This window comes from Physeter macrocephalus, chromosome 1 (genome assembly GCF_002837175.3).
Source record: "Physeter macrocephalus isolate SW-GA chromosome 1, ASM283717v5, whole genome shotgun sequence".
NCBI classification, from domain to species: domain Eukaryota; kingdom Metazoa; phylum Chordata; class Mammalia; order Artiodactyla; family Physeteridae; genus Physeter; species Physeter macrocephalus.
In genome coordinates, this window is record NC_041214.2 from 135,601,340 (window position 1) to 135,624,874 (window position 23,535).

The following is a 23,535-nucleotide window of genomic DNA, read 5'->3' on the forward strand; positions in this document are numbered from 1 at the left end:
ATCTTTTAACAGCTTGCTTTTAAGCTTTTTTTAAGTGGGATCAGAGCAGCCTGTAGTCCTAGATTAATTTTGCCCCATTACTGAGGTGATACCTTTCTGAGTACTCTGATGGCCTGTGAATTATGAAAATTTTCCAGTCTGGGTAGTGAGAACACAAACTATTCCTGGCCCTGTATGAGCTGTGAAGAATATCACCACTAGTCCTTTTGGGTGGTTTTTTCCTGGCTTTGGGTAGTTTCCTCACTCATGTGCATCTGGAGACTTGAGAGGGATCCTCTGCATATTTCAGAAGCACTTTCTCTGTGAAGGACTCTACTCTCTGGCACTCTGCCCTATAAACTCTAGCCATCTTGGCCTCCTTGGACTCTTAACTCTGGTCCTCTCAGGGAGACCTCTGGGCTCTGCTTGGACTCCTCCTCCCTGCATTGTGGTCTGGAATCTCTGTCCAGCCAAAAAGGTGGGGCAATTATAGGGCTTAGCTTGTTTGTTTCTCCTTTATTGGGAATCATAATCCTTCTTTCCATCTTGATTGGAAAGAGAAGTCCTGTTATGTGTTATGCTGAGTAAAAATTTAAGGTAGTGTTGAAAAACTTTTCCAATTGATGTCTGTTACTTGAGATTATAAGTATTTCTCTCCTTTGTGAAAATAACCTCTTATTTGATTTGGCAGGGAAAAAGGTTAACTTCAACAAAATTCCTCTAAAATAATTAGAACTTTAATATTAGCCAGAATCCTGGGTAAGGTTCTTTCTATTGTAAATATTTTACTATTTGTGGCAGCTTGAACAATATTATTTTACCATATCCAATAATTATCAATAATATTTTATCTGTGCAAAGACCACAAATTTCCAAAAACGAAAGAACAAGAAATTTTGGCATGACTGATATTCTAGAAGGTTAGTGATTTCAACAAAGGCATGAGAACCTGATAACAATGCCTTCTGAAGATTGTAGATTTTCTTTCCTTTTCTTTTTTTTTTTTGTATTTTGTATTGGAGTATAGCCGATTAACAATGTTGTGATAGTTTCAGGTGCACAAGAAAGCGACTCATCTATACATGTATATGTATCCATTCTGCTCCAGACTCCCCTCCCATCCAGGCTGCCACATAACATTGAGCAGAGTTCCCTGTGCTATACAGTAGGTGCTTGTTGGTTATCCTTTTTAAGTATAGCAGCGTGTACATGTCAATCCCAAACTTCCTAACTATCCCTTCCCTCCACCCTTCCCTCCTCCCACGGTAACTATAAATTCATTCTCTAAGTCTGTGAGTCCGTTTCTGTTTTGTAAATATGTTCATTTGTATCATTTCTTTTTAGATTCCGCATGTAAGTGGTATCATACGATATTTCTCTTTCTCTGACTTACTTCACTCAGTATGACAAGGATATTGTAGATTTTCATATTTAACATCTGTTCAGAATATCAGAGGGTGGAAATAATAAAGAACTCTATTTTTATCCCAATATACCTACATTGAATTAAAACCTGCCATATACTGGTATTTAGGAATTGTATACATCAAGCTATCCTGTATCTTGGAGGGAGATTTAACTGACACCCAAGTATATAGAGAGTAGGGTCAAATAAAACCTATACACTCTGACTTTTAGAAAATTTTAGATATAAAAAATTTTAATTTTATTAGCAGGATTAGACACTACAAATGAGGGAACTCTCAAATGTATTTTAAAATGAAGACAGGAAGCATATCTTGAAATGTTAGAGGAAAAACATTCTTTTAAAATGATCCACAATGGGAGTCAAAAAAAGTTATTAGAAAACTGTCATCTTTCGAAGCGTGAATATCTAGCCTCTATTAGACAGAAACAGAAAGTCATTTGGAGAATAGAGGTTGAGGTAGAAAACTAAAATGATGGAAGAGACAATGAAGATTTTAAGGGTGTAGTGAAGAGCACAATTGATACCATGGAAGAATTAAATCAGTGATAGAGTGCATCAATTTAGAAGCTCTTCAAGATTGGAGAGAATAAAGGTAGAGGTATAAAAAAGTATAAGTGAGTAAATAGATATATGGAAGAAAATAACATGTAGAATGCTTGATAATTGTAGGATATCTGACATAAGCATTAGAACACTTAGCAGCAGTAACCAGAGTCTCAATTGAAGAAAATAAACTAAAATTGAAAAAAATGAGTACAGATTGAAAATTTCCTTTTCATTTATGCAAAATCAATGACACAAGTCTACATCTAGATACAGCCTTACAAAACCTTTGAAAACAAAATTCAGAAAAGCATCTGGCACCTCCTTCTTTGGGGAAAAGTTATTAGGTTGTTTCAAAAAGGACAAAAAAAAAAAAATGTCTAACCTCAGACTTCTCCTCAGTGTTAAATGCTACAGTAAAATGGAGTTAAAGTGATAGAATTTTGAGAGGGAAAACTTGAAGTGCTAAATTTTCATTTAGCCAGGTTATCTTCTATGTTTTTGAACACAGAAAGACATTTTCCAATATCCAAAGGTTCAGAAGATATATCTCACATCTAAATCAAACAAAAATAAACCTTAAATTAACTTCAGGCATTTTAATGATCAATAAAAGTTACAAATTCAAGGACAGTGGTAATCATGATAGAAATTCATTGTGAGTGTTCCTTTAGTCAATTTTAGGAAGCCCAATGGATATTGCAGTTTTAGTTGAATTCTATATAATGGAGATTAAAATTGTTTCTGTGGTATTTCACTGAATTGTTGTTTTGCTGGTTCTACTCTCTTTCTAGTGACAAGTATGAGTGTTTCTTATGCTACATTGCTCAAACCCAGTTTAATAGAATCTCTTTTTAAGTTTGATGACTTCTTCAAATAAGTGGCAAAATACCTGCCAACAATTACTAAAATATTACACTGTTGAAACACTGCTTGGGAAATTACTGAACACACTCGCTTCAGAGCAGAGTTGCAAAGAACAATTTAATGGTTACTATTTTCTGGCTAGTTTCTGTATCATTAAAATGAATGTTAAATGACTTAATGATGTAAGTTTTGGGCAATTTTAGATATTGGGGATGTCAAACAAATAATGTAGTGGCAAACATCAATCATAAATCCCCTCTTCATGTTATTTTACATGTAGAACTTTTGAATGTTCTGTTAGTGATGCTTAGAAATCAGAATCTAAAATATGATCCTAGCTATGTGAGCAAAATATACTTGGATAAAGAGATCATAAGACTTGCCCCTAGGTAAGTCTATGGGGAACCCCAAATGACTTCCTTGTTATGAATTCATGGTACAAACTGAAATATTCAGTCATATTTTATCCCATTTTAGGATGGCAGCTATTTGGTATAGTGATAATTCTGATTTGGGGCATTCATAATAGTTGGGATTTATGCTGCCCTAACGTCAAGGGTGTACTAAATAATTCCTTTGTAAACACATTGCAAATGAACCTGAGAGATTTACAACTATTATTTATTAACTCAGAGTATATTTGTTTATTAAAATTTCTATCCTCCTAACATCTTAAGAAGAAATATATTTTGCTTTTGTATGAGAATGGAATAGAAAGTGTAAATCTGTAGTGGTAATAGTTAGGGGTGAGGGTTAGGGGTAAAGAGTAAAGGTCCCAAGGTCACAGAGTCCTATAGAAAATCATACAGTTTCCATGCAGGTCTCTGAATCTGAACACCATAAATTCTGCTCCCCTCCCATTCCTACCTCTTAGGAATCCTTGAATTTAATCTAAGATTTTAAGATTAAATCTTAATTTTATAATCACTTTTCATTAAAGCCAAAAATTGTAATTAAAATGGATTTTTGCCTCTGTTTATTGGCTCTTCGAATCTTGAACCTGGCCTTCTTATTTGGGATCTCCTTTGTACCTTTTCCCATATGCTTGGTCTAAATTCAGAAATATTGGCCACATTTTCATTCTGCATCCATGGAACCCTAGAATTCTGAACTTGATTTTGCCCATGTGGCTTCTGGTTCTAAGTTTTGGCTCCTCAGAGAACCTGACTAAAGATGACTAACTATATCTCATCACTTATTGGAAAAACCCAACCCCTCGTCCTCATCTATCCCATCCTGATGCCCCTCAAAACTGAACTCTGGCACCGTATCAATTTTTTTATATTAATTAAAAAGTTAGAAGAACAAGTAAAGCCTTTGTGGATTAACCTTTAAGAGGTTTATGGTTTGTTATCTTTCTATTTAGCTCTAATGAAAGGGATTTGACGCTTATATAGGTATCACCTTCCATTTAACATACGTTGAGACTTAAATTATTCTTGATTGGTTCCCAGTGATCCTCCAAACATGGGCCAAGTTCATGGTTTTGTTTTTTTACAAATGGGTGACATCACACAAATAAGGATATGACTTTATTCAGAAAATTCTTTAAAAATCATTCAAACAACTTATAAGAATGAATTCTGATCACTTATACGTTAAGGAGCCTTATTTATTTTTGCTTACGAAATAACATTTAAAAATAGCACATAGGGCTTCCCTGGTGGCGCAGTGGTTGCGCGTCCGCCTGCCGATGCAGGGAAACCGGGTTCGCGCCCCGGTTTGGGAGGATCCCACGTGCCGCGGAGCGGCTGGGCCCGTGAGCCATGGCCGCTGAGCCTGCGCGTCCGGAGCCTGTGCTCCGCAACGGGAGAGGCCACAGCAGTGTGAGGCCAAAAAAAAAAAAAAAAAAAAAAAAAAAAAAAAAAAAAAAAAAAAATAGCACATAAAGGAGCATGGTCTTGCTAGAATTAGCAAAAGCCCCAGAATTCTGTAGATTTCACTATTCCTCCTGCACGTGAAGTGCCCTTTTCTGCACCCTCATCTCTTATCCTTTCACACTTTATTATCTTTACAAAAAGGAAGGAGACAACATACAAAATTAATTTAAGTAAAGGTCTGCATTACAACTGAAAGCCATTAACTGGCAGCCGTTTACCAAAGCACAGGCAAAAATCAATTTTAATTAGTATTTTTGGCTTTAATGAAAAGTGATTACAAAATTGGCATTTTAGCTAATACTGTTGAGATTTATGGTGAGGTGATACTAATTAATTTTCTGTTGAATTGCCATGGGCCTTGAATTTTTGCAATAAAATGATATATTTGCTATACCAGGGCTGCATCAGCATTTCAGAGTTTCATAACAAAAGGCTTCTTAGTGGTTTACAGATATATTTCACACTACTCCTAAGCTACAGAGTATTATTATTTTTTTTCATAAAAAGACTGTTGTAGGCAATCAAATTTCATACCATTTTATTAATTGGGGACATTTTATTTTAATGTATCTTGAATGTTAGCCAAAGAACCCTTTATTTCAAATACAGCTTTCTCTTGTTGCTACAAGTGGTATAGAAAGGACATGACATACTTTAATTAGAGAACACTTAATGAATGATTTCTCTTTATTTCCTCACTTTTCCTCCTCTCTTGATTATATTGGTAATAAATTGCCTACTAAACTCAGTTATGTGTTTTAGATCCAGTTAAAAGCAGGAAATAAAAAAGAACCAAGCTTTACAATCCACTCTTGTCATATGATTTGTTTCAAATGCTCTTCAGCTTGCTTTAACTGTGATTATTTCCTCCTCCCCCCAACTTTTATTTAAAGAAAAACTGCTGACTGTAGTCTTTAAAAATAATATAATTTTCCCTTACGGGCTGAAAATCTGTATCCTTCCATTAATTTTGTTTGACCTGTGGTTAGAAAGTCATTTTATTCATTTGTCGTTGGTGTTGCTGGCTGTCATAGACAGATACAGGAGCATAATCTAGACTCAATTACAAGGATGGCCTGTGGAGACAGAGGGATGGTGTTGGAATCCTGACTCCACCAATGATTGGCTTTGGGGACTTGGGTAAATTACTTAACCTCTCTAAGCCTCACTTTTCACACCTGTACAATGGAAATAACTATGTCCATGTCAAAACAGATTTTGGGTATTTAAAATACATAAATACCTTAATGTAAAGCACTCAATAACCAATAGCAATTGTTATTTTGGAAATGAAATCCTATTTGTTAAAGCATTATTTTATTACTTACTGGAATATGTATAAACTTGGGTTATATTTTACTTACGATCCAAGTACAAGTCATGCAAATGTATTTTTGTAATCAAAAATCTAAGTTTAAGAATAAATCATTAATCAAAAGTTCAAAATGATAGAAAATATAAACTAGAAACTATAGATTCCTAGACTTTTAGAATAGATTCAATAGAATAAACTCAATTAAATAACTGAGTCATCTAGTCCAGTCTTTTTTCTTTTAAAAATGAGTGAGCTATGGCTCACATAAGTTAAATGACTTGATATATGATTCACAACTGAGTATCAGAGGAAGGGCTCAGTTAAGTCTACTCTAATGGCAAATTTTATGATTCGTACACATATGTTTTTGTGTGTCAAAGGGAGACGATATAAAATCTGTCCACTACAGATTAGCAATAACTATATAAGAGAAAGCTACCTTATGCGGTTCAGATTTGTATGATGTAACATGGAAAGCTAAACATCAAAAAAAAAACCCAAAAAATGAAAAACACCAAACTCTTAAGCAGAATTTAGAGAAGTGGAAAAATGTTGCTTCTTTTTAATCTTGCCTGAAATGTTAGACATACTATCACAGGAGCCAATAGACAATGTCCTGCAGGTTTTGGGGGCAAGTATACACTTAAAATCCCATCTAAAATTAAAAAAAAATCCACAAACTTCCCTGCTGGGAAGCATCTGGGAATATTTTCCAGTTTAAAGATTTTAGTTTTTATGTAGGAAAAATATTTACTTTGTTTCCTAAACAGAGTTTTTAGAGCATGGTACACATATAAATACACATTTATTAATCAGGTCTCGGATGCATGGCTCTATTCTATCCACCTTCCTCTGAAAATACTCTTCACCCCACTTGATTGATATGGCCTTATATTGGGGCCTCACAAGATCTGTAGGAAGAATCACATGCCTCAGAACTATGTGATAATAGCACATGCTTTTTGTGTGTTTTTTAGGTGTGTGTTTGTTTGGTACTATAGAATCGTAGAATTCTAAATAAGAAAGGGATATGAGGGACTATTTGCTCTAAAATCCTCATCTCACAGATGAGGAATTCGAAGAATTAGAGGATTTATAAAACTTGCCCTTGTTACCCAGCTAGTATGAAGCAGATCTGGGAGCTACAATTCAGGCAATCTAAATCATAGCTGAGTGATCTTTCCTTTATTCCATATATTCAATAGTCTACCAATAGGTTAAACATTTGGTTTAAAATGAGCTTCATATCACATTACCAGTATCAGTTGATATTAGTAAGCTTCCATGTAAAATATTTTATGAGAAAAATTCTCTTGAGTACAAGGTGAAATAATGGAGATAACGGATCTAGGGTGATTACTTGGTCATGAACATGCATATGATCAGGTTCTGGCCATTTTCTTTGTTAACTAAATTCACAGTAGTCTTATGCATACAGCAGAATGACAATATTAAACTACAGTTGGTAATTTAACTTACTCTTTGCTACTTGGAGAAAAGTCTATATGAGATGGCAAATTACAATTTTAAGATTGCATCATAGGTGTAGAGCAGGGAAAGTTGGTTGTATCGTCTTAGTGATTCAGATCACTGAGATGATTGCCAGATGAATCCATGTTCACTGTAGGAGTAGTTTGGCCTAGAATACCAGACTATTCATTGCAGGACTGACTTCAGGATCACCTGATCTGTACAGTCACACAAGGCCCACACTTAAAAGAGACCCACCTTTGGTTTAATGCTCTGTTACTGCAGTCTTAAAATTCTTCGTAATGTTATCTTTGAACTTGTGTTTTGTAAGTGAAGTCTGATGGGACAGTAGAACACGACTGTGAACAGAGGAGATATGTGCAGTGTGTGTGTCTGCTGTTTCTTGCCACTCCGTTCTCATATTGTGTTCAGGATGCTCCATGAGCACAGAATTCCAATGGACTTTTGTGTGTGGGAGTTCAAAAATACCCAAAGCTTGTTATCTGCACTGAGTAAGCAGGGTGCTGACAGACCAAGAGGCCATGCTTTTCATTCTGGCCAGAACTTGCTTAGAAAGCAGGAAGAAGGCAGTGGCGTTATGAGAGACACAAATGACCAAGGAACCCTATTATATTCTTTCTTACTCAAATGTTACTTCCCTGTATTAGCCAACCACTTTTGATGAAAATGATGACATAGAAGGTAAAAAAAAGAGCAGCCTGTAATTCCTTTTCCCACTCATCAGTAGCCAGATATAGAAAGTGTTGGTGAAATGTGCATGTATTAAGTGAAATAAAAATGGTTGAGTCAGTTTTGTGCTGTTTCCACTCTTCTGGTAAGAATGAAATACACATGAGTTTATGAGTCCCAAAATACAAATTGTATAATTTTGATGATTTAACATACAAGTTAAACGCTCTTATATTTTCATTTAAAACTAACATTGTACAATATCAAGATAAACAGTAAAATTCACGCTAGTAATTAAAAATATTAACTTTTCTTCATTTAGAAATACATTAAATAATAAATAAAAAATACCATGACAATTGGCGGAGAAACTGCACAAAAAAGGAAAAGCTTTATTTTTTTACACATTTCCTGCCCTTGTAACAAGTGGCCCTGTATTTTCTTTTTGCAATGGGCCCCATAAGTGATGTACCCAGTCCTGACTCACTGTGATTCTTAGGAGAGCAATCTTTCTCATTCTGGAGACACACTATTATTTTCCTGTTTTAAGGCTTCTCACTTTCTGGATTTCAAGTAGATTATCTCTTTTCTGTAGACAGAGGGGGGAACAGACTTTTTATTCTTTACATAGATTATAAATAATTGATTAGATAACTGTTTATTGTATCAATAATAATTCAGTCATGTTTGAGCTTGTGTCCTGGTTCTTTTAATTAGATTTTGATTTGATTTAGCCTATTCCCAAGTTTACACCTCAGATGGCTAATTTCATCCTACTTCACAGAGTTGTTGTAAAGACTGTATTTATGTATTTGATAAATATTTACTGAGCAGCTATTACATGCTGGGTACTGTGCTAGATGGGAGGGACTCAGCAGTGAATAAAGCAGACAGATTTTATGCCCTTATGGAGATTTTGTTTGAGAGTAGGAGACAGACAATAAGAAGTAAATAAAAAGGACAAATCCCCCAGGTTTAGATGAATGGTGTGGTGAGAATAAACAGGATAATGGGGAAAAAAAGCAATGAGGAGAGGTAGCTTGGGTAGGATGGATTACCCAAAAAAGTTTTGGGAAGGGTTGAGTAAGGACAGTGTATAATATTTGAGGTGAGACCTGCGTGATGAATCAAAATATTCAGAGGAGAGTGCGCCAAGCAGAGGAAACAAGAATTACAGAGGACAAATGCCCATCAAGAGGTAAATGGATAAAGAAGATGGAGTATATATATATATATATATATATATATATATATATATATATATACAATGGAATATTACTCAGCCATAAAGAAGAATGAAATTCTGCCATTTGCAGCAGCATGGATGGACTTAGAGAATATTATTCTTTTTTTTTTTAATGGTATGCGGGCTTCTCACTGTTGTGGCCTCTCCCGTTGCGGAGCACAGGCTCAGCGGCCATGGCTCACGGGCCCAGCCGCTCCGTGGCATGTGGGATTTTCCCGGACCGGGGCACGAACCTGTGTCCCCTGCATCGGCAGGTGGACTCTCAACCACTGCACCACCTGGGAAGCCCCGAGAATATTATTCTTAATGAAATAAGTCAGACAGAGAAAGACAAACACTTTATGATATCAGTTATATGTGGACTCTAACTGCTCAAGTAATTACTTACTTTATGTAAAACAGAAACAAACTCACAGATACAGAAAGCAAAGTAGTGGTTACCAAGGGGAGAGGAAAGGGGGGAGGGGCAAAATAGGGGTATGGGACTAAGAGATACAAACTACTATGTATAAAAATAGATAAGCAATAGGATATATTGTGTAGCACAGAGAATTATAGCTATTATCTTGTGACAACTTTTAAAAAAAAAATTTTCTCTAACAATTTAGTTCATATCTTTTAGCTGCCAAGTGTCTAATTAAATGTTTTGCTTAAAGGTAAATTATAAGATCCAATTATGCATTACTTTTGTCACTTATTTTTTTTTTAACTTTTAATTTTGTATTGGAGTATAGCCAATTAACAATGTTGTGATAGTTTCAGGTACACAGGAAAGTGACTCAGCCATACATATACATGTATCCATTCTCCCCCAACCTCCCCTCCCATCCAGGCTGCCATATAACATTGAACAGAGTTCCCTGTGCTATATAGTAGGTCCCTGTTGGTTATCCTTTTTAAGTATAGCAGTGTGTACATGTCAATCCCAAACTCCCTAACTATACTTTCCCTACCCCCCTGCACCCCGCCCTGGTAACTATAAGTTATTCTCTAAGTCTGTGAATCCATTTCTGTGTTGTGAATACATTCATTTGTATCATTTCTTTTTAGATTCTGCATATAAGCGATATATGATATTTCTCTTTCTCTGTCTGACTTACTTCACTCAGTATGACAGTCACTAGGTCCATCCATGTTGTTGCACAACTTTTAATGAGTATAATCTGTAAAATACTGAATCACTATACCGTACTCCTGAAAGTAATATAATATTGTAAATCAACTATACTTCAATTTTTAAAAAGGCCGAAAATTGAAAAACCCTTGCTGTAGTGGGTTGAATGGTAGCCTCCAAAAAGATATGCTCATGCCGCAGAACCTGTGAATATGACCTTATTTAGAAAAGGAGTCTTTGCAGATATAATTAAGTTAAGGATCTTGAGATGAGGTCATCCAGGATGAACTGTGTGGGCCCTGATTCCAGTGTAAAGTGTACATACAGCAGACAGAAGAGGAGAGCACAGAGACACAGAGGAGAAGGCCGTATGAGGGCAGAGGCAGATATTGGAGTTAAGCTACCAAAAGTCAAGGACCACCGAGAGTCACCAGAGCTAGAAAGAGGCAAGGAAAGATTCTCTCTTAGAGCCGTCAGAGGAAGCATAGCTGTGCCAATAACTTGATTTGAGCTTCTGGCTTACAAAACTGTGAGAGAATAAACTTCTATTGTTTTAAGACCCCCAGATTTATGGTAAATTGTTATGGCAGCCTCAGGAAACTAATACACTTGGCATTTTTTGAAGAACAGAAAGGAGGTCACAAAGTGAGTAAGGTGGGGGAGGCTAAGAGGAGATGAGAGAAGTAGACAGAAGCCAGACTCTCCAGGATTGGATAAACCATAGGAAGAAGCTGGGGTTTTATTGTAGAGTCATAAGAAGCCATTGGTGGATGGGTGTTAAACTAGAGTAGCTAGAGTGTCATTCAGTCTACATTTAAACTACAGTGCAAAAAATGGGCTATCAGACAGAGAGAGTAAAATGGGAAGACTACTGTAGTTGACAAACTGAGAGATGATGGTGGCCCAGACTAGTCTGGTTGTGCTAGAGATGGAGTGAGGGAACCAGATTCAGATGTATTTTGATCTAGAAATAAGACTTGGTAATGGATTGGATGAGAGGAACCAATCAAAGATGACTTCTGAGATTTTATTGCAAATAAGTGGGTACTGGTAAAGTGAAACAGCAACTGAAATGGCAATCACTAGTAGAGGAAAATGTACCCACTGTTGAAGGTGGAAATCAAGAGTTCCCTTGGGACATAATTAAGGCTTAAAAATCCAAATGTAAATATTATTTAGGTAGCATTAGCTGAGACAGTGTATTCTAAAAGCCTGATTAATTGCACCTATATATTGCTCAAAAATGAATGCGTCCTATGTTAATGATGGATGATTTTCTTAGTTTAGTTCTCACAAGATAACCGATTGATCTCTTGGGGATATCACTCCACAATTGCTCTCATTGCAGTAATTAGTTCTTGCCTTCGTTTATTATTAGAGAAGACTAATGTTCTTTAAGGGCAAGGTTCCAAGAGCTGAGCTAATTTTCAGGTCTCCATATATGATATTTCTACACCAATCCACAGATCAGAGAGTGTAATTATAAGTTTAGGGTTAACTTGCACTTCCGCATACAGAGTGATTCCCCCACAAGTAAGCAATTCCCTGAACTTTGTGATTTGCTTGATTACTCAATCCACCAGCTAGAGGAAGTGCAAGAATCAACTTTTTGCCCAAACTCTACTTTAATCTTGGCTGAAGAAGCCTGAAAATCTGGGCTTAGAGATGCTCTTTCTAACCCTTCTCTATTTAATCAATAATGACTGTGGCAGAAAGAGAAAGTATATCTTTTTTCCCAAACAGAGGTAATTGAATATTGCCTAATTAGATTAATTGCACTGCTTTGATGCCATAGTGATAAGTGATATATAGGAGGCCTGGCAGTGATAATTGTGAGAGAGATTATTTAATGTAAATGAAGGATACAGGGTCTGGTGGCCACAGCTTTGAATATGGTGTCCTCTTCCCCTCTCAAAGTTTGAGTATGTATTTTTATATTAAAAATAGAATACATTCAGTTATTAAAATATGTTCAACTCCTTTCTGTGGCTTCTAAGTTTATATACTAATACAATTACTTTAGATTGCTTGAGTTATTTTTGCCTGGGCAGGAGATAGCAATGATAGCAAGGAGGAATACACCACTGGCCCTTCCCACATTCACATCTCAGTAAATATAAGACCAACGATAGTGGGAAAGGCCAGAGTACCACGTATTGTGGTCCTTCTGGTCTCATTTTGACTGGAATCAGGCTCAGCCACTGTGTCCACTAAGAGTTTCCTTGCAGAGGAAACAGACATAGAGAGAAATTTGGAGAAAAGCTACTAACTTAAGCTACTGACTTAAAGCACTTTGCTGGAAGGTGAATATGACAAAAATTTATGAGGCAACACAACTTCAGTAGTGAGGACAAGAGGCCATTTTTTAAAAAAGATGTGACATGGGTTCTATAACTCTAACCACCCATTTAGGAAAATAACCATCAACTCTTTCATTGTATTGGTTGTGCTGTATCTCTGCTGTCTGCAGGAAAACATTACACCTTTTCCTTTCACCCATTCAGGACTTTATGAATGCCAACTATGTTCCACGCTCATGAGCAGCCTATGGGTTAGTTGCATTCAACTGTATGGAAGCTGTTTATGGAGGAAGGATTTCGCATTGGTAACTGTGCAATCAGGTGAAAGAGACCAAACTTAAAATCTCTGTCTTCCTCAGGAAAAAAAGGAGTAATTGACTTACTTCTCTTAATAATAATGGAGTTTAAATTTTTTTCCTGAAACTCCAAATAGGAGCAGTGGAAATTCTGGAAGAACTTGAAAATATTTCTTGGCATCTATTCAACTCTGAAATGTTTTGTGAAAATTATATGGGATTCTGTAAATGTAAAAATATTTTTTTCCTTTGTAGAATGAGATAATTCCTGCTGAGGTAATTTGCGAAGAAGAAAGGGGTGGGGGGAGAGAGGGAGAGAGAGGGAGAGAAAGATGGTTGGAGGAACTGGGTATGAAGATCAAGATCTGTGACTTTTCGTAGACACATCTTGTTTGGTATATTGTCTTCATGAATTTAGAAAAACCCTATACTTAAAAGTGGGAGATAATAGGAGCTGAAAACTGTAATGCCAAATGAAAACAAAAAGAGAAACAAAAATTCTGAAACCCATTAAACCCTACGGGCAAAAAAATGGCAAGATTTCTATATAGGGATATTAAATCTATGACAAACTCTGTTTATAATCTTTGAACTTCAAAATGGATGGCATACCAAGTGACAGACTAATGATTTCAAATGAGTAGTAATTATAGGCATCAGAACTGCCCGAACCTACTGATGATGTTGTAGACTGAAAATCTTTTTCTGGATTCATTTTGTATTTACTGTAGTTGCCATATGTACCACCTCTGTTTGACATCCATTTTTAAAGTAGTGAGGTTGGGGGGCAGAAATGCAACCTACTGTCTGCAGAGTTTTAGATCTATACATAGAGGCATACTGGCTATAGATTTGTTTTAATATTCAGGACTTCAAAAGTTTGAAAAAAATTGGTTTATAATGATTTTCGTATTGAGATTAAAGAACTGTTGATTATTTATTCATTTTGAATTTGAAAATTGAGATGAACACAGTTACAGAACTATATAAAATTACTACTTTCTGTTTGAGAAGACTTTTTATGACTTTTTCTTGTTCATGCATAGTCTATGCAATGTCAACAGAGCATAAAGCTGTTAGCAGCTTTACCCTTGGTAATGGCTGATGGTGATACATTTGAATAATCTTATCAACAACTGAACAGATGAGGCTGACCTGAATATGTTACAGAAGCATGATATTAGTCAAAGTTGTCATTTATGCAAATAAAAATAAATAAGTTTGACAAATCATTTTGGAAAATTTTAGAAGTTTGCCAAATCTAGGTGGAAAATTTTAGAATTTATCTGCCTTTGTTAACCAGATTGACTAGATAATGAACAGATCTGGAATTCACACTAAGCCATGTTATAACTATGAGTTCAAGATCAACCATGATTCAAGTACATAACAGTACTACTTAGGAGCATAATGTGATTTAATTTTCTATTTACATTTTAATTTCCAATTGTATTAGTTTACTAAGGCTGCTATAACAAAGTTTCACAGACTGGATGGCTTAAACAACAGAAATCAATGTTCTTACAATTCTGGAGGCTAGAAGTCCAATATCAAGGTGTTAGAAGGTTTGATTTCTTCTAAGGCCTCTCTCTATAGCTTGCAGGTGGCCCCCTTCTTGCTGTGCCCTCATATGGGCCTTTCTCTGTGTGCACACATCTCTGGTGTCTCTTTTTCGTGTTCAAATTTCCTCTTCTTATAAGGACATCAGTCAGATTGGATTAATACCCACCCTAATGGCCTTATTTTGACTTGATCACCTCCTTAACGACCTTATCTCCTAACATGGTTACATTCTGAGGTACTAGGAGTTAGGACTTCAACATATGAATTTTGGGGAGACCCAATTTAGCCCATAACACCAATGTAACGCACACACCTACCAATATTTGTTGAGCCTCTACTAGGAATCAGCACTGAGCAAGGCACAGGTGATACAATAGAGATGGGGTCTATACCCTCATGGAGCTAACAGTGTAATGGAGGGAAAATCAATTAAGAGTTAAGCAAACAACCAGCTACATATTAATAGATGATGATAAATGCTTTGAAGGTAACAAAAAGAGCATGTAATGAAGATCAACAGAGTGGGGTGGGGGAGGAGGTGGTGGGAAACCTGCATAGATGGATCCTTAGGAAAAGCACCTATGCAGGTATATTTTCTCTGAGGTGTGAGAGGCTGTGTTTGAAAAACTGAAAGGGGGTCAAGGTGGTCGAAGCATAATGAATAAAGGGTTGTGAAACGAGACTGGATGGAGGGTCATCAGGTGTTTGGATTTGTGTGGCCTTGGAGACCTCAAGAAGGAGTCTGGGTTTTATTTGAATTGCAGTATGAAGCCCTTGAACATGTTTCAGCAAGAAAAGATTTCTGTTTAAAAACCTTACCCTGGCTGTTGTGGTGTGAAAGGGACAGAGTAGACACAGGGAACCCATTTAAAGGCAGTAAAGTTGTTAAGGGCAGTGGTGATGATGGATTGGATGAAGGTGGTAGCAGTGCAGATGAGTGAAGTAGATAGATCCAAAATATGTTTGAAGGGTAGAAATGACAAGCCTTGCAGATACGCTGGATGTGCAGAGTAAGGAGAGGGTAGAACCAATAATGACTCCCAGGTTGAACAGCTGAGTAGATGTTAGTACCATTGGCTGTGAAAGAGTAGACTGGGGGCTGGGGGGAGATTTACATAGAGAGTGGGCTTGAGAAGGGGTGTTGAGATCTAAGAGCCTAGGTTTGCTCATTTTTTCCCATTTAATAAAATATTTTATTTTTGTAAAGAAGAATTTTAAATATATATAAATTCTGAATTTCAACCTTGAATTTTGAGTGCCTGTTTTACTAAACTAAGCACAAACCATTGATGTCTTAGGCTGAAGACATCTGCCACAATTTGGTATGGTGACTGTAGCTAATGCCTCAACTTTGGACCCCAAAGCATTTGGAATGGTTGAAGATCTAAAGGACATTTTGGGGACAGGGCAGAGAGGGTGAAGCAGGAAGGCAGAACTGCATCATAGGAAGAAGGAAAAGATCAGCAGTGGGTTCAGGAGGGCAGGAGAGTCGGGCAAGATGAACAGGAGGAGACAGGTCCAGCTTCTCCTCCCCATTACCTGTTCCTGGAGACCTGGAGTTTCACGTGCTTATTCGGTTATCCTAAGAGTGTCATAGAGGTGATCAAGTAGAAACATGTTATGAGAGCAGAAAAAATGTATTTGAAGTTGTAATAAAAATATATCCATTTATTAGTGATCACCAGTGACTCAGAATTAAAATATCTGTGAGCTTAAATAACTTGCTTTCAACTTAAGCTTTGACCAAAGAGTTAGGTACAGCTTTGTCTTTTTTTCCTATACAGTAGAATAGGTATTGGACATTTATACATGACATAGATTCCAGACTCTGTCAGAGGGTTTCATCTTTGTGTTCCTATCTAATTTGATGGTGCTATTATTAAAGATGTCCTGCAGGGGCAAGGTCAAATTATTTGAAACCAAAGACTCTCATGCTAGATTTTAAAAGTGCAATAGCAGAGTATTTTAGAAATTAAATGAAAATGCCAACCAAAATGCTTTTAGCATGACTTTGTAAATTTGGCAGAGATTTTAAGAAATGTTTGGCCGCTCTGGCTTTAGTGAATTTAGTGATTTAGTAAACACTCCCTGTTAACAGTTTCTTAGATATTTAATGCTCTAGGCAGAAAGGTAGGATGATAAAGAGTTTGCTGTCGGGCTTCCCTGGTGGCGCAGTGGTTGAGAGTCCGCCTGCCGATGCAGGGGACACGGGTTCGTGCCCCGGTCCGGGAGGATCCCACATGCCGTGGAGCGGCTGGGCCCGTGAGCCATGGCCGCTGAGCCTGCGCGTCCGGAGCCTGTGCTCCGCAACGGGAGAGGCCACAACAGGGAGAGGCCCGCGTACCGCAAAAAAAAAAAAAAAAAAAAAAAAAGAAGTTTGCTGTTGATGAAGAAACTAAATCATTTGGCTTACCCCTAGCTATTGGGACCTGAAAGAATCTCCTGTTTCAATAAGAAAGGCCTTTTTGTTATTTTCAAATGTTTCATACTTTTGAAAATAGCTTATAATGAAAAACTGGTAGGAAAATACACTAGAATCTAATACGCATAAACTTTGTATTTGAGAGTCTAAGCATGTATTACAGAGCATCTGATACAGATATGATAAAGAATTGAATATGATTCTAAAGGTAGGAAAAAACACTTTAGCTGTTGTGTCATTCTCAGCTTCTCTAGAAGTTTGTTTGGCAGTAAGGATTCTATTTTCACTGTTTAAATTGCTCTCAGGAATAAAGTGAGCTTTCCAGGAGAAGTTCATTGCTTAATAGATCAATAGATATCTTGGTATTTGTGGATATTAATGGCTAATCTTCATTTACCCACATAAGGATAGTGATAATCAGTAGGGCATGCATTTAAGTTATTTTTCTAATACCAGTGATTAATTTTATAGGGTGTTATAAAAAATCCCTTAAGGAATTTTTTCCAGTTTCTTCATTTTATAGATAAGGAAACTAAGCTCCACATAGGTGAAATGTGCCCAGCACACAGCTGGTTAGTGGAAGCACTAGGTCTAGAACCCAGGGATTCTGACTTTTAGGCTAGTGCCTTTTAATTCACAGTACTGCATTTTATAGACTGGTCTCTTCTTTCAGTATATAAAATACTTGGACAGTTCCTTTGTTAAAACTAAGTTTGTATTTTGTTAGAAGTGCTAACTGGATCTGCAATCCCTCAATTTTTGTTAGAGATCTTTACCATAGATAGAAAAAGACTTGCTGGGAAGGGGGACGGGTGGACCAGGTTTAAAACAGATTGTCTCCATGTGCTTCCCTGCAAACATATTGGCATCTTCTGACTAGCACTGATTCGTCTCTCCCTTTAGCACAGGCCTAGTTATGCCTCATACCAGACATTTTGCCACCATTGTCCGGAATGAGGGAAACATTCTGGCCAATATTTTGAGAGATGCTCCTTGAAACACGTGAATTAAATTTGTCACTTTTGATTTTGTTAACATGATTTTCAACCTGATTGCTCTGGTAGACAAATTTAAGCTAAGGGAATCAAAGTTTTAGACCTTCACAAATAATATTTATTTTTCTTTAATCCACGTCTACGTAGATTCAAACATTGAGGAAACAGAAAAATATTGCAGAGTATATTAAATTTCTCATTAGGTACACTGCATGCAACTCAAGTTAAATATTCATTTTCGTGATTGACATAGCAGTTTCCAAGTACAAGCTCTTTATGGATTATATATGTGACGTGGACATGACATAGTCTAGAGATGGTGAATGCAAGAGGAAACCCACTCTGAAGGAGTTAAATGTACAAGCTGCATCAGAACAATTCTGCCTAAAAAGTTTAGAAAAGGGGATGAAGGCTATTACAAACAGCTAAATATAGTGGAAGAGGAAAGTTGTAATAATAGAATACAAAATTTGGCGAATAAGAAAGGGGAAATAGTTTTTCTCTTGCCAAAGAACCATAGGATCTTCATATCACTGATACTGGCATTGCTAACTTAAAGTACTATTTATTGGAATGTTGACGGTGCAGTTCTGCACTGACCTCAGAAGACATTTTGTTGCCTGTAAAATTGTCAATGCCAGAAGTAGCCAAAATAGTTTTGTTTGGTTTTCATTAAAATGCTGACCTGGTCTGACGCTGATTAATTTGTGATGGCTGGAAGGACCAAAATTTTACAGTGACTTCACTGCAAATAAGATGACTATTTCAGAGCTGACCTTCCATTTGGTCATTGACTATATCAGGACTCTCAAGCAGTCTTACAAAGGCAAGTCAACAGCAACATGTTTTTGGAGAAAAATAGAAAATCTATTTGTCTATATCCGTCTATTTCTTAATATTTATTTTGGACAAATTTTCTTTGACTTCATTTGAAAGAAGTAGAGTGACACATAGAAAGAGCAGGTAAGGAATTGTGCAGGTGGTAATAGATTGCTTTGCAGAGTAATTGTACTTCTGAGGACTGAAAAGCACAAAGAAGAAAGCAGCCCCATACCAGCCTGTACCAGGATAAATAAATGTGCTTATAGCTGCACACTTTCATCACAGATGTACCTCTATCATTTCTATCTCTGTCTCTCTCATCTCTATCTCTCTCATCTCTATCTGTATCTTTCTATTGCTGTATATCACACATCATATCAGACTTATACATATATGTGATGCAATATCATATACATGATATATGTGACAAATATGTATAATTTATGATCGTATATATTATGTTGCACAATCAAATTATACATATATAGCCTATCATACATACATGATATATATCATATGTCATTTATATCTATCTGTGATGAAAATGTGTGTGTATATGTGTATATATAGAGAGAGAGAGAGGGACAGAGACAGAGATTGAGAGAGAGAGAGTTTGAGAGAGAGAGAGAAATCAGAGAGGTGGTGTGACAGAGAAGTTGTTCTAATAGAATATCAAAATCAACACCAAAAAATCAAATTCTACAGAATTTTTTTTCATTTTATTTAATGGCTTGTGACTATGTCATTATTATTGATAATTTGGCCTCAAGACATTATCCATATTTAAAGCTGTGTAATATAAGAGGCTAGTTTAGAAATACAGCCACTAATATTGAAACGCTACCTGCTATTCCCCCAAAGTCTCTAGTTGTTCCATGGTAGCAAAGCATACTGGGTGAATAGGGATTTTACAGAACATGATCATGGCAATCCAAGTACAGAAAAGTTCTGTATTAGAATTACCTGATCATTCTGTCCTCAGGTTAAAACGAAAGTATGATGGTGACATAACGACAGCCTTCTTTCTATCTCTTGTATCATACTCTCCCAGCTGGGATGGTTGCTATTTCTGCCAGATGTATAACTGACACCTTGGGAATCTTCCTTCCTGTTTTTTGAGGGAATTCCTTTTCCTTTTTTTCCTTTTTGAAGTTTCTGTTTTCATAATTTTCTCTTTTGTAGATTTTTTTTTTTTGTAGTTTCTTGATGAAGGGTACATGGGAAATAAATTTTTTGAGACCTCTCATGTTTGAACTTGTTTTTATTCAGCCCTAATGCTTTACTGATAGTTTGAAGGGATATAAGAATCTAGTTTATAGATCATTAACCTTCAGAATTTTGAACATATTTCTCCAGTATCTGTTTGCTCTACTGTCACTGTTGTGAAGCTGTTTCAAATTTTGTTCATGTAAGTCACTTTTAATTAATTAATTAATTAATCTCTTAAAAGCTTGTAGAATCTTTTCTTTGTCCTTTTGCTCTGAAATTTTACAGTAATGTGCCTTGGCATAGGCCAATTTTCATTCTTTTTTTTTGAGGGGGTAATACTCCATGAGGCATTATAATCCAAAAACTCATGTCCTTCAAATGTAAAAATTTTTCTTGAATTTGATCATTAATGAGTTCCTGTTATTTCTTTATGGATCTTTTCTTTTCCAAATGTTAGGTGTCCTGCACTGTCCTCTCTTTTTTTTTCTCTTTCTTCTTAGTCTCCTATTGGGAGGTTTCCTCAACCTTATCTCCCGTTCCTGCTGTTGTGTTTTTCCTTTCCATTACCATTTTAAAAATCATGTTCCATGGATGCAATATCTTTCTAGAGTTTTTGAAGATATTAATGGTAGTTATTTTATAGGTTTCTTTTCTTTTCATGTTTTTCTTTCCTGCCTTATTGGTTTTCCAGTTTTCATTTTAGAAGCGTTCCCCAATGTCTAATATTTCTGCTCATGATTTAGAAAAATAAGCAGATCGTAAGTTCTAAGTATACAGGTAGGGAGCTTCACTGTAGGATGATTTGGAAGAATTATATATTGAGGAACTTCCCCCTGTCTGTATCTTCAGGTATTACTTCTTGGGCTAATCATAATCTCCAGGAAATCATCTTCAATCTCATCCTTGAGGATAAGGTCTAGCTCCCAGCATTCTGGAGTAGAGTGGGGAAAGATGGCTGGGATCTTATGCCTTCACCATTGGGTATTCATATGGCTATTTATTCTCCTGTTTTCCATAAAATATCACACTCTCTTTCTTATGTACATTTAATCTCTCTCTCCCTCTTTCTCTTTTTCAAGTAGATAGTTCTCATCTTTTTTTTAAATATATACTACTTTTATATATTTAAGATTTTACATAAATGGTATACTGTATTGTTTTTCAAGTTTGTTTTATCATTGAACACTGTTTTTGAGATTTATCCATATTGATATATGTATATCTAGTTCATTCATTTCAATGGCTTATGGTATTCTATATTACAAACCATAGTTCAATCATCTCCCCTGCTGAGGGTAGTTAGGTGGTTTCTACTTCTTTGCAACAATAAATCTTCATTTATCCTTGTACAATGTGTGAGCGTTTCTCTAAGTCAGGCATGTAGCAGTGTGTTTGTTGAGTTGTAGGATATGTGCCTCTTGAAGTTTACTAGATATTGACAGTCTGCTCTCCAAATGAGTTAAATCAATGTATATTCCCATTGACATTTTATGAGAGAGATGCTATTTTCCCACATTCTCACCAACATTTACTGTAATTTGAGATACATGTTATTTTTTGCCAAACTGGGTGTGTAAATTCCCTGATTAGTAATGAGGTCGAATACCCTTTCTAATATTTATTGACCAATTTCCTTCTGAGAATTGCTAATTCATCTTCTTTGTCTATTTCTTCTATTTGGTTGTTTACTTTCTTTGTGTTGATTGTAGAAACTTTTTCTTATTTTGAGTACCAATTCTTTGGTTTGGTTATATGTGCTACAGATATTTCACCAAGTTTTTGGTTTAACTTTTTACCTTGTTTATGATAGTTCTCATCTTTCTTTTTGTTATAGATTTTATTTTTTAGAGCACTTACAGGTTCATAGCAAAATTGAGTGGAAAGTACAGAGAGTTCCCATATATCCTCTGAACTTACATATGCATAGCCTTGCACATCCTGCACCACAGTGATACATTTTTTTAACAGTCAATGGACCTGCTTTGACATGTTTTTATCACCCCAAATCCATAGTTAACACTAAGGCTCACTGTTGGCATTATAGACTCTATGGGTTTTGACAAATGTATAATGCCACGTATCTATTATTATAGTATCATACAAAATAGTTTTACTGCCCTAAAATCCTCTGTGCTCTGCCTACCCCATCATTTAAAAAACATATTTACGTTTCCTCCATTAAAAAAAAAAACATACCTAACTGTCAAACCCTTCCCGTGTATCTCGCCTCTCTTTCACCGGCAACGTCTCCTTTTTTTCCTCTATTCTCGACCCACTGTAGTACATCTTTCAGCCTGACCTCTTTTCTGAAATATCTCTAGCTAGCTAAGGTCACTTCCGTGTCACTAAATTAAAAATGGATATATTTTGGTTATACCCTTTCTTGGACTTTTGTGAGCACCTAACATTCTCTTCCCTTGATTCCAGACTTATGTTTTTCATTTCATCTGTTATTATAGCTTGTTCTTTGCTTCTTTTGCAAGATAACCCTCCCATGACCATTCATTAGTTTATCATTTCTCAATGTATAAAGTGTTGGTTTAATTTTCTTCCTTGTTTTTTACTCTCCCAAGGTAGTCTTATCAATTCTCCTAGCTTCAGTCACCACCTAATGAGAATAATTCACAAAATTACATCTTTGACCTGGTATTATGGACTGAATATTTGTGTCCTGTAAATTCTTTTGTTGAAGTTCTGACCCCCAGTGTGACCATATTTGGAGATGAGGCCTCTAAGGAAGTAATTAAGGTTAAATGAAGTCATAAGGGTGGGCCCCTGATCCAGATATGATTAGTGTTCTTGTAAGAACAGACACCAAAGAGCTCTCTCTCTGTCTCTCTCTCTCTGTTTTTCTAGCTCCTGGTGTGCAGAGGAAAGCCTACTAAGTACTCAGTAGGATGGAGGCTGTCTATAAGCCAGGAAGAAGGGTCTCACCAGAAACCAAATTTGCAGGAACCTGGATCGTGGACTTCTAGCTGCCGTAACAGTGAGAAAATAAATGTCTGTTGTTTAAGCACTCAATCTGTGCCTGTGGTATTTTGTTATGAAAACATGAGCACACGGTTACATCTGGTCATCTCAAGTGATCCCCAGAACCTTTATTCAGATGTCAGCTTTTCATTTATATCCTCTAAAGTTCTCTTCAATTACTCAAAAACTCAAACTCATGATCTTACACTTTGCTGTTCACTCTCAACTTGCAAAACCTAGTTTTTTTCCCAATAGTCTCTTTCAGTGGCCAACGCTATCTTATAACCTGAGTTTGAACCCCAGGAATCATTCCTGACACTTCTCTCTTCTCTGTGCCCCATATTCCATTCATCATTCCATCATTCTATTATCTTTTACATTCTTAATGTTTCTTAAATCTCTCCACATTTCTCCTTTCCCATTTC

At 36.2% G+C, this 23,535-nt stretch overlaps 1 long non-coding RNA gene across 4 annotated transcripts in view; it reads left to right on the plus strand.

Moving 5' to 3' along the window:
• LOC114486954 (uncharacterized) overlaps nt 1-23,148 on the plus strand; it is a 217,973-nt gene extending 194,825 nt beyond the window's left edge. For all 4 annotated transcript variants that reach the window (XR_008617875.1, XR_003681434.2, XR_008617876.1 and 1 more), the window contains one exon: nt 22,997-23,148. This is a non-coding gene — a long non-coding RNA (uncharacterized lncRNA). The remainder of the gene's footprint in view (nt 1-22,996) is intronic.
• Nucleotides 23,149-23,535: the final 387 nt, after the last annotated feature.